At 37.1% G+C, this 12,686-nt stretch overlaps 1 pseudogene; it reads left to right on the top strand.

Annotated features, from left to right (window-relative positions):
• The first annotated feature begins 11,727 nt into the window (after nucleotides 1–11,727).
• Nucleotides 11,728–12,006, top strand: LOC111536895 (annotated as a pseudogene).
• Nucleotides 12,007–12,686: the final 680 nt, after the last annotated feature.

Below are 12,686 nucleotides of genomic sequence, written 5' to 3' on the forward strand. Positions count from 1 at the left end.
AGCAATAGCTTCAAAGATACTTAAAAGATACCTCAACCACTCCCAATATGTAAACTTTATTTAGATTCTGATTTGTACTAACTACTAAAATTTTCTAATAAATATATGAGACAATTGGAAATTCGAATACTAACTGTGATATTATGATACTGATATTAAGATATTATTAAATATTTTAATAGGTGATAGGTGTATTGTGGTTATGTTAAAGATAAATTTTACATTTAAAATTAGTTTTATTTAAGGGTAAAACTTACTCATGAATAAATTACTTTGCTAAATTAGTGTAATTATTTAATTAGTTAACATAGCAGATTAAAGGTACTTTTACAGCTGCTTCTTTCCAAATAAACTAGAATCAGAGAAAATATGTACATACATGTATGAACTTTAAAGTCATAAATCCACACATATAATATAAAAGATAAAGAGGGCCGAGCACGGTGGCTCGTGCCTGTAATCCCAGCACTTTGGGAGGCCAAGGTGGGCGGATCACTTGAGGTCAGGAGTTTGAGACCAGCCTGGCCAACATGGTAAAGTCCTGTCTCTACTAAAAATACAAAAATTAGCCAGGCATGGTGGTGAGCACCTGTAATCCCAGCTACTTGGGAGGCTGAGGCACGAGAATTGCTTGAACCTGGGAGGCAGAGGTTGCAGTGAGCTGAGATCTTGCCATTGCACTCTAGCCTGGGCGACAGAGCGAGACATGGTCTCAAAATAAATAAATAAAATAAATAAGATAAAGGGAAAGAAACAACTACAGATTTTTGGACTTCAGAGTAGATCAAAAACAGTATTAAGTGAAAGTTTCCTTGGCCAATCCAACTTGGAGAGTGTTCATTTGTTATTGCTTTAATTTCCATTTCCCTAATTACAGTCATGTGTTAATTAACAACGGAGATACATTTTGAGAAACTCATTTTTTAGGCAATTTTGTAGTTGTGTGAACATCACAGAATGTACTTACACAAACATAGATGTCATAGCCTACTACACACCTAGGTTATATGGTATAGCCTTGTGCTCATAGGCTACAAACCTGTGTAGCATGCTGCTGTGCTGAATACTGTGAGCAACTGTGACACAATGTTAAGTATTTATGTATCTAAACATATCTTAACACAGAGAAGGTACAGTAAAAGTACAGTATAAAATATAAAAAAACGGTACACCTGTATAGGGCACTTACCATGAATACAGCTTGCGGACTGGAAGTTGTTCTGTGTGAGTCAGGGAGTGAGTGGTGAGTGAATGTGAAGGCCTAGGACATTACTGTACAGCACTGTAGACTTTATCAGTACTGGACACTTAGGCTACTCTAAGTTTATTTAAATTTTTTTTTCTTTAGTAATAAATTAAACTTGGCTTGCTGTAACTTTGTTACTTTTAAAAATTTTGACTCTTTACAATAACACTTAGCTTAAAACACAAACATGTTGTACATCTGTCCAAAAGCATTTTCTTTCCCTATGTCCTTATTTTATAAACTATCTTAATTTTTTTAAGCTTTTTTGGTGAAAAACTAAGGCACAAACTTACACATTAGCCCAGGCCTACACAGTCAGGATCCTCAGTATCTCTGCCTTCCACCTTCATATCTTGCCCCCTGGAAGGTCTTTAGGAGTAACAACATGCACGGAGCTGTTATCTCCTATGATAACAATGCCTTCTTCTGGAATACCTCCTGAAGGACCAACCTGAGGCTGTTTTACAGTTAGCTTTTTATTTTAATAAGTAGAAGTAGTACACTGTAAAATAATGATCCAAACCATCATAAGTATGTATACCAGTAATATAGTTATTTATTATCATTATCAAGTATTATGTACTGTACATCATTGCATTTGCTATACTTTTAGAGGACTGGCAGCACAGTAGGTGTGTTTCCACTAGCATCACCACACCCATGTGAGTAATGCATTGTGCTATGACATTTCCATGGCTATGTCAGGATAACTACAATGTCACTAGGCAATGGGGATTTTTCAGCTCCATTATAATCTTGTGAGACCACCGTCATATATGTGGTCCATTGTTGACCAAAACATTGTTATGGAGCACATGACTATACTAGTGAGGCTGATCATCTTTCTTATTGACCATTTAATTTCATTTTCATGAGTTGGCTGCTCATGTATTCTGCCTAATTTTCTACTGGGTGATTTGTTTTGAAATACTCTGGGTACTAATTTTTTATTAGTCACATACGTTGTATATATCTTCTCTGAGGTTGTCATTTGTATTTTAACTTGTTTGTGCTATCTTTTGTCATATAAATGTTTTTAATTTTTTTTTTTTTTTTCCTGAGACAGGGTCTGGCTCTGTTGCCTAGGCTGGAGTGCACACGATCTCAGTTCACTGCAACCTCTGCTTCCTAGGCTTAAGCCATTCTCCCACCTTAGCCTCTCTAGTAGCTGGGACTACAAGCACATGGCACCACCCCTGGCTAATTTTTGTGTTTTTTGTAGAGTTGGGGTTTTGCCATGTTGCCCAGGCTGGTCTCCAACTCTTGAACTCAAGCAATCTGTCCATCTCAGCCTCCCAAAGTGCTGAGATTATAGATGTGAGCCATTGCACTCTGCCTTTAATTTTTATATAGTCAAATTTATCAATGTTTTTCTTTGTAATTTATGGTGTTTATCTCTTAAGAAAACCTGATCTTTTCAAGGTCATAAAGATTTTCTTCTATATTTTCTTCTAAATGTTTTAAGATTTTACCTTTTGGCCAGGCATGGTGGCTCACGCCTATAATCCCAGCACTTTGGGAAGCCGAGGCAGGCAGATCATGAGGTCAGGAGTTCGAGACTAGCCTGACCAACATGGTGAAACCCCGTCTCTACTAAAAATATAAAAATTAGCCGGGAGTGGTGGCATGCACCTGTAATCCCAGCTACTCACAAGGCTGAAGCAGGAGAATCACTGGAACCTGGGAGGCAGAGGTTGCAGTGAGCCGAGATCACACCACTGCACTCTAGCCTGGACAACAGAGTAAGACTCTGCCTCAAAAAACAAAAGAAAAGGATTTTACCTTTCATACTGAAATCTTTAATCCCATCTGAAACTGATTTTTGTGTAAGATTTGCTGTAGAGATCTAGTAGTTTTTAAAAATATATTAATCGCCCAGTTGTCCCAAGATCATTTATTGAGTAGTTATCATCTTCCCCCAATAATTTACACAGCTTTGTGTTACAAGCAATCCTTTTGTTGGATCGGGCAAGTAAAAGAAGACTTTGCCTTTTTAAGTGAAATCAAAACATATTATTAGAAGAGAAAGGAATTAGATTGAGGAGAGAAATTGATACAAAAAAATAGAATGAATAAGACATACTACTTGATTGTTCAACAGGGTGACCATAGTTAATAATAATTTAACCACATATTTACAAATAACTGAAAGAGTGTAATTGGATTGTTTGTAACACAAAGGATAAATGCTTGAGGGGATGGAACCCCTGTTCTCCATGATGTGATTATTTCACACTGCATGCCTGTATCGAAACATCTCATATACCCCACAAATATATACACCTACTATGTGCCCATAAGTTAAAAATATTTTTTTTTTTTTGAGACAAAGTTTTACTCTGTTACCCTGGCTGGAATGCAGTGGCACGGTCCCAGCTCACTGCAACGTCCGCCTCCCAGGTTCAAGTGATTCTCCTGCCTCAGCCTCCTGAATAGCTGGGATTACAGACACCTGCCACCACGTCTGGCTAATTTTTTGTATTTTTAGTAGAGATAAGTTTTCTCCATGTTGTCCAGCTTGGTCTCGAACTTCTGACCTCGTGATCTGCCCACCTTGGCCTCCCAAAGTGCTGGGATTACAGGTGAAAAAAAATTTTTTTGAAAGATTGATGAGAGAAGAAAAAGGCCACAAAATGCTATGCTTTAATCTATAATGGCTCATTGTCGCTTTCAGTCTTTTTTTTTTTTTTTTTTGAGACAGAGCCTCACTGGGTCACCCAGGCTGGAGTGCAGTGATGCGATCTCGTTTCACTACAACCTCTGCCTACCGGGTTCAAGCGATTCTCATGCCTCAGACTCCTTAGTAGCTGGAATTACAGGCACACACCACCATACCCGGCTAATTTTTGTATTTTTAGTAGAGACAGGATTTCATCATGTTGGCCCCAGGCTAGTCTCAAACTCCCAACCTCAAGTGATCCGTCTGCTTTGGCTTCCCAAAGTGCTGGGATTACAGGCATGAGCCACTGCTCCCGACTCATTTTCAGTTTCCTTTTTACAGAGAATAATTTGTTCTAGAACAAACTGAACATTTTTTTGTGCTGCAACTGAAAACTAACAGAGAATTTATATTAGACAAAACAAGAACTTGTCCCTTTGTAGCTAATGTGTTGCTACATGGACTTAATTTTCATCCAAGTACTGATCAGATATTGGTTAAGCTTTTGCAGAAAGTGAACATATTATGAGTAAATTATCCAGATAAGTTACCTACTTTTTATCTAAAACGCCTAAGTACAACTTGCTGTAGTGACACATATGCCAAACTATGGTTAGGAAAACCAGAAATGTTCTGTTTTGAAAGATTTCTAAGTTGACAGAAACTATGACTTCTGTTAGTGGTTCTTTTAATAATTGTTTCACAAACAGCTCATATCTGATAGCTACTTGAAACAGTAAATCACTTTTTTAAGCAGAATTTTTTATATTATAGAGGTGGTTTTATGACAAAGCAGTATATTATGAGCCAATAGCCATAGTATAGAGAATTTAGAAAACTGAGGTCAACACACCTCATACAATCTTAATGTGCTAACACACATTTTTTGCTATTATTTTAGTGAGCATTTTCAGTATATTTTTCACCTGAATACATTTTTATTAATAACTTTTTATTGCATTATACATAGACAGGTAAAAAGGAATTATTTTCTATTTGATTTTTCACCTCTAATAGCTTGCTTGTTATACATTCTTTTACTATTCTTCTAGCAGTTGCACTACAGATTCCAACATGCATTGTTGACTTTCCTAAAAAAAATAAAGGCATAAAATACACATAACAAAATTTGTCATTTTAGATCATTCTTAAATGAACAGTTCAGTGACATCAAGTACATTCATATTATTGTGCAACCATCATCACTATCTACCTCCGGAATTTTTCATCTTCTCAATCTGAAACTCTGTATCAGTTAAACCATAATTCTCTATCCCCAGTCCCCTATCCCCTGACAGCCACCATTGTTTGTTCTGTCTGCATGAATTTGACTACTCCACTTGCCTCATATTAAGTGGAAGCACACAGCATATACTCTTTTGTGGCTGGCTTATTTCATTTAACACAATGTCTTCAAGTTTTATCCATATTGTAGCATGTGTCAGAATATCCCCTCTTGTGGCTGAATAATATTCCATTGTATATATAGACATTTTGCTGATCCATTTATCTGTTAATGAAAATTTAGGTGGATTCCACCTTTTGGCTCATGTGAATAATGTCGCTATGAACATGGGTGTATAATTAACTTTTTGAGATGTCTGTTTTTAATTCTTGGGGGTATACACCCAGAAGTGGAATTGTTGAATCATATGGTAATTCTATGTTTGATTTTTTTAGGCGCCTCCATACTGTTTTCCATAGTGTCTGCACCATTTTATATTTCCAATTTAAATTCACGGACACAGAACAAAGAATGGTGGTTGACAAAGAATAGCGGGGAGTGGGGATGGAGAGTTATAGTTTAACTGGTACAGAGTTTCGAATTTAAAAGATGAAAAATTCCAGAAACAGGTGGTGGTGATGGTTGCACAATAATGTAAAGGTACTTGATGTCACTGAGTTGTTCATTTAAAAATGGTTCAGGCTGGGTGCGGTGGCTCACACCTGTAATCCCAGCACTTTGGGAGGCAGAGGCAAGTGAATTTCTTGAGGAGACCAGCCTGGCCAACATGGTGAAATCCCATCTCTACTAAAATACAAAAACTAACTGGGCGTGCTGGCAGGCACCTATAATCCCAACTACTAGGGAGGCTGAAGCAGGGAAATTGCTTTGAATCCAGGAGGTGGATGTTCCAGTGAGCCGAGATAGCGGCACTGCACTCCAGCCTGGGCAACAGAGCAAGACTCCATCTCAAAAAAAAAAAAAAAGGTTCAAACAGTACATTTTATGTTATGTATATTTTACATAGGATTTCAATTTCTCCACATCTTCACCAACAGTTGTTGTTTTCTGGTTTTTGTCTTTGTTTTAATAATAGTCTTTCTAATGGATGTAAAGGGGTAGCTCATTGCGATTTTGATTTGAATTTCTCCAATGATTAGTGATGATGAGTCACTATTGACCTTTTTAAGTTTAATTCCAATTATCACTTTTACTTCTTCCTAAACAGTGAAAGGACCTTAGAACACTTGGTCTCCATTTTCCCTCTTACTGCCGTACGTGCTGCTATCATCATGTAATTTAATTTAGATACATTTTTATTTTTGATTTTATTTTTTGAGACGGAGTCTTGCTCTGTCGCCCAGGCTGGAGTGCAGTGGCATGATCTCGGCTCACTGCAACCTCTGCCACCCGGGTTCAGCAATTCTCCTGCCTCAGCCTCCCGAGTAGCTGGGATTACAGGTGCGTGCCACCACGCCTGGCTAATTTTTGTGTTTTTAGTAAAGATGGGGTTTCAGCATCTTGACCAGGCTGGTCTTGAACTCCTGATCTCATGATCCACCCGTCTCGGCCTCCCAAAGTGTTGGGATTATAGGCGTGAGCCACCGCGCCTGGGCAATTTAGATATATATTTAAACCTTTCAAGGCATTATGATTATTTCATATAGTCAATATTGATCTATATTTTTTGAAATATTTACCCTTTCCATTCTTATATTTGTTCTCTCATTTTAAAGTTTCTATCTTAGGTCATTTTTCTTCTATACCAAGAACATCCTTTAGTGTTGTCTGCTGGTTTCTTGTTTTTTTGTATTTGAAAAAAAGTTTTTATTTAGTGTTTGGTTGGTTGGTTGATTGGTTGGTTGGTTGATTAGTTTTTGTAGAGATGAGGTCTTGCTGTGTTGCCCAAGCTGATCTTAAACTCCTGGACTCAAGTGATCCTCACACTTTGGCCTCCCAAAGTGCTGAGATTACAGGTGTGAGCAACTGTGCCTGGCTTTAATATTTATTTTAAAGTATATTTTTACTGGATGTGGAAGTCTAGGTTGGCAGGTTTTCCCACCATCATTTTGAAGATATGATTCATTGTTTTATGGCTTTCATCGTTTCTGCTGTGAGTGAGTAGTCAGTCACATTGGTGCTCTACTGCAGGTATCTGGGTTTATTTGACTTCTTTCGTATGGTTTTTCCCTTTGTGTTTGAGATTCAGCAGTTATACTCTGATGTGCTTAGGTGTGATTTTCTTGTATTTATCTTGTTTAAGAGTCTCAATATTTCTTCAACCTGTACAGGGCTCAATTTTTTTATTGGTTTTGGAAAATCCTTGGCTATTATCTCTTTAAATATTGCATCTGCCCATTTTCTCTCTCTTCTCCATCTGCATCTCCACTTATATGTAGTTTAGACATTTTTAGTGAGTCTCATTTGTTTTTTTATGCTCGTTTTAGTATTCCCCCTTTTTATTCTCTCCATCTTCAATCTGTCTCTTTCCTCTGACCTGTATTTCAGTTCACTAATTCTGTCTGCCCTTATGTATTCTGTTGTTAAATGCATCCTTTGAATTCTTAATTTCAGGTTTTTTCAGTTCTAGAGCTTCCCATTTGATTCTTTATATTTATTTTTAGTTCTTTGCCAAATTTCTCTATCTGAGATTTTCTTTCTATTGTTTTTATCTGTTATTTTGGGCAGACTTTTAGTTCCTATTTTGGTTTTAATATCAACAGTTGAGGCCGGGTGCAGTGGCTCACGCCTGTAATCCCAGCACTTTGGGAGGCCAACGCGGGTGGATCACCTGAGGTCAGGAGTTCGAGACCAGCCTGACCAACATGGAGAAATCCATCTTTTTTTTTTTTTTCAAGAGAATTAAATCGTTTATTGATTACACATGATAATGGATGATACACAAGCTTCATTCCCATCTATAATTTTATCTGGTACCATTATTCAATTTAGATATATTGCATAGGATGTGCCAACAATCACTTTTATAACCAGTAATTCCATGATTTTGCTTGGGTAATCCCTTTTAATGGTGAACTGATAGTTACTGTTGTGACCTGAAGTTCACCATTAAAAGAGAAATCCATCTTTACTAAAAATAGAGAAACATTAGCTGGGCGTGGTGGCACATGCCTGTAATCCCAGCTACTGGGGAGACTGAGGCAGGAGAATTGCTTGAGCCTGGGAGGCAGAGGTTGCGGTGAGCCAAGATTGCACCACTGCACTCCAGCCTGGTCAACAAGAGCGAAACTCCGTCACAAAAAAAAAAAAAAAAAAAAGAAGAAAACAACAACAAAAAAGCACTTGAATACGGAAAATTGCAGCCTCAAATTGCTCAAAAATTGCAGCTCACCTCTCTTGGTTTGTAGGTCTGGCTATTTATTATTCTGTGTCAGAAATTGTATATTAAAATTTATGCAAAAAATTAATTTTGAGGTTCTGGATGACATTATCTTTTTCCACAGGTGATCTCCTTCTGCTCCTGACAAACAGGAAAGCTAGGGAAGATCAGTTTAATTCATTTAGGATTTAAGTTTATTCAGTGTTTGGCTTCAGCCTTTGTGAGGTCTGGTCTCTTTCTGATCTACCTTTACTTCTAGAATAGAGCCTGTCAGGTCTCATTCAAAAGCCTAGTGTTTACTGGACTTCTCCTCCTCCTTCTTGGGCCTGTGATTCCAATTTTTGTCTTTCTTGTACCATGAAATATTGAAAACTCTGCTAAGCATTGCACCCTTTGGCTGCTGCTTCCACTTTCAGAAGTGACAAGCACACCAAGGGAAAAAGCAATCCTAAAAAGGGCCTTTCTCCTCCTCACAGATCTTGATCCTGCAAGGTTTTATACCATTGAAAACTTTCTCTTTAAATCAGTTTGCTTGACCAAGCAATACATTACCACATGTAAGATAAAGCTTTATTTAATTATCCTTTTTGTTTTCTTACAGACAGGTTCTCACTTTGTTACCCAACTTGGAGTACAATGGTACAATCATACAGCTCACTGCAGCCTCAAACTCCTGGCCTCAAGCTATTCTCCCACCTCAGCCTCCTGAGTAGCTGGGATTACAGGCATAAACCACTGCTCCAAGCTTTAATGATGCTTAATAGTTAAATATGTTAGCCAATCCAATTTCTACAAAGTACAGTTGAAATTTTTAATCTCTCCAATAAATGGTCATACAGTTTCTGCTTAAATATTTTCAGGAAGGACAAGTAGTTATACTCAAGCCAGTCCATTCCATTTTGGGATGGCTATAACTATAGTAATGTCTTATTACATTCAACAATAACAACAATAAAACCCACTTATTTTTTCATAAATTTCTTAGTCCTACTATTAGCTTCTAAAACAACAGAGAACAAATTATTTTCCCTCTTTTCTAATGCATTCTTTAAAAAATATTAGTGTGGCTGTTGCATTCCCTTTTATTTAAAACAAACAAATAAATAAACTACTACTGGCTGAATATTACTAGCTTTCTTTTTTTTTTTTTTTTTTTTTAACCTAGTCTCTATCAAGCCAGGCCTTCCCCTGGCTATGATGGCGAGTTATTTTTAGACATATATGTGGGACTTTATATTTAGAACTATTACATTTCTTTTTAAAAAATTTAGCTTAACATTTCAGTCTATCGAAATCACTTTAAAACTAGGTTTTTGTCATCCCTACAAACTTTGTGTCGTCTTAAAAGTGCAAATATTCCTCCAAATTCTTAGGGACATTTATAAAGATTGTCGAACATTAAAGTGCCTTGAATAGATTACTGTGGAAGTTGATGAGAGACTTTTCCAAGTTCACTCCTCAACCATTGATCACATGTTTGGGCACATTCTACAACTAGATTTAAATCCGCCTAAAATTTATTGTCATTCCTATTTTTCAACCATCTTATTCACAAGAATATTTTCTGTGCCAAAGTCCTTGGAGAAAAAAGCTATTATGTCTATAGCTTTCCTATAATCATATCAACTTAGCAATGCTATGAAAAAAAGAAATGAGTTTTATGTGCCATGACTTATACTCAATGAACAAATCACACCAGTTAATCCAGGTTTTTGGAAGGTGGAACTCACATTTTTAAATGAATAAATACAAATGGAATAACATGTAGGTTAAGTGACAAACTAAGAAAAGACATTATTAGAACTTAGAATTTTATAAATGCTTGTTGAACGTAATAGAAAATTTTACTTACTAGAGTCAACTGAATGAATTACCTAATTATTTTTATTTACTTTATATCTGCATATATTTTCTCTTTCCAATTGGATTGTACTCTAATTATAATTCTTTTGTTCCTCATTCCTACTTCCATCCCCATTATCTAGTGTAATACCAGGTGCATTATAAGAACTCAGTCGTTGGTTGATTCGCTTTCTACCAGTGACATCAGTGAGATGCTTTATTCATTCCTTCAGTAAATATTTATTTATTTATTTATTTATTTATTTATTTATTTATTTATTTATATTTTTTATTTTTGAGACGAGTCTCACTCTGTCACACAGGCTGAAGTGCAGTGGCATGATCTCGGCTCACTGCAACCTCCGCCTCCTGGATTCAAGCAATTCTCCTGCCTCAGCCTTCATAGTAGCTGGAATTACAGGCACCCACCACCTTGCCTGGCTAATTTTGTATTTTAGTAGAGGTGGGGTTTCACCATGTTGGCCAGGCTGGTCTTGAACTCCTGACCTCAAGCAATCCACCCGCTTCAGCCTCCCAAAGTACTGGGATTATAGGCGTGAGCCACTGCGCCAGGCCAGTAAATATTTATTGAACCCTTAATTTATTCTAGGCATTGTACTAGGAACTGGGCTACCTTAGCACAATGCCCCCAAGTTGCTGTCAGTCCAATACAGAACTGGTGAGCAGACATCCAGACAAGTGGATAGGCACTTAGAATCCCATATATTAAAAAGCTAGTAAGAGATAGATTTCCTTTACTTTTAAAGGCAGATTCTAAATCTAAGAGACCATTCTAAAGCTAAGGGAAAAATCTCCTTGGCAGCATATATCCACCGAATATTTGAGTCACAATATATTGACAGATTAATTTAAATATGATCTTTTACCTGGGCTATAATGTCTACCTTCTGCTGCCCCATGAGATAGGAAAGCATTTTATCACATAAAAAAGTTATTGGTGGGGCATGGTGGCTCACGCCTATAATTCCAGCACTTTGGGAGGCCAAGGCAGGTGGGTCATTTGAGGTCAGGAGTTCGAGACCAGCACGACCAACACAATGAAACCACAACGCTACTAAAAATACAAAAATTAGCCGGGAGGTGGACACACACCTATAATCTAAGCTACTCGGGAGGCTGAGGCACGAGAATCACCTGAACCAGGGAGGCGGAGGTTGCAGTGAGCTGAGATCATGCTGCTGCACTCCAGCCTGGGTGACATAAAGAGATTCTGTCTCAAAAAAAATTTTTTTAAGTTATTGATCTTTTTAATCTGTTAGGAAGTAGAAATTGGTGGTGACAAAAGAGTATGTAAGAGATTGCCTGAAACTTTTTAAAAAATATAATCTATGAATATAAAAAAATGGGCTTGTGAGGGATTTTCTCACTCTAGGGAGATTTTTCGAGCTATCACTATGTCAACAGAAACAGATGTTTCCCTTTCTTCATATGATGATCAGGCATCCAAACTTACTTGAAAAGCTAGAGAGGCACCATTTGTCTGTATTGTAATGGTAGGTTTTGCAGCAATCGTTGCATATGGATTATACAGATTGAAGAGCAGGGGAAATAATAAAATGTCCCTTCATCTGAACCACATGCGTGTGGCAGCCCAAGGCTTTGTTGTAGGATCAATGACTGCTGGTATGGGTTATTCCATGTATCGGGAATTCTGTGCAAAACCTAAGCTTTAGAGGAAGAGATACTGTCTTGATCTTGTTGGAGGAGCTCGCTTCACTTAAACATCTCATTATCGAAGTTACATATTAATGTTGAAAATAAACTATATGAGTAGGTTCAGATGATGATAACATGGTATTTTGAATATCGGCTTCCTTTCTTTATGCTCGATTTGCCTGTGACCGAATTACTAGTAATCACTGGTTTACTAACAAAGTCATTTGGGGGAGTCAAGTTAACTCAAAAGAAACATGTCACCTAAATCCACTTGGTGGTGTTGAAATGTCCAGCTTCTTAAACTGTTTAGATTAAATTAGTTCTAAAGAAGATAGCAGAATAACCCTGAAGTACTCCCAGTTTGCTGCAGAAGCTCGCATATTTTGGATGTTATACGAGTCTTATTTGCCCCAGTTAATTTAACTTTTTTCTGCCTGTCGTGTGGACTGGCTTCTGCCTTAGAACTCTGTCAAAAAAGTGCGTGGAATATAACTTGTAAAGCCTCCCACAACTTAAAGTATATATATGTGTGTGTGTTTTTAAACCAAATCTAGAAAGTTTACAATAGAGCTGCATAGCCTTTATTAAAGAATCACAATTGTAAGCATGAGAACAATTTATGAATTCTAGTTTAGTTCTTTTGTAATTGCAGAATTCTATTTTTGCTGCTGTTATATTAGAATACTTTTTAAATGTC

Source organism: Piliocolobus tephrosceles, chromosome 1 (assembly GCF_002776525.5).
Source record: "Piliocolobus tephrosceles isolate RC106 chromosome 1, ASM277652v3, whole genome shotgun sequence".
In the NCBI taxonomy this organism is placed as follows: Eukaryota; Metazoa; Chordata; class Mammalia; order Primates; family Cercopithecidae; genus Piliocolobus; species Piliocolobus tephrosceles.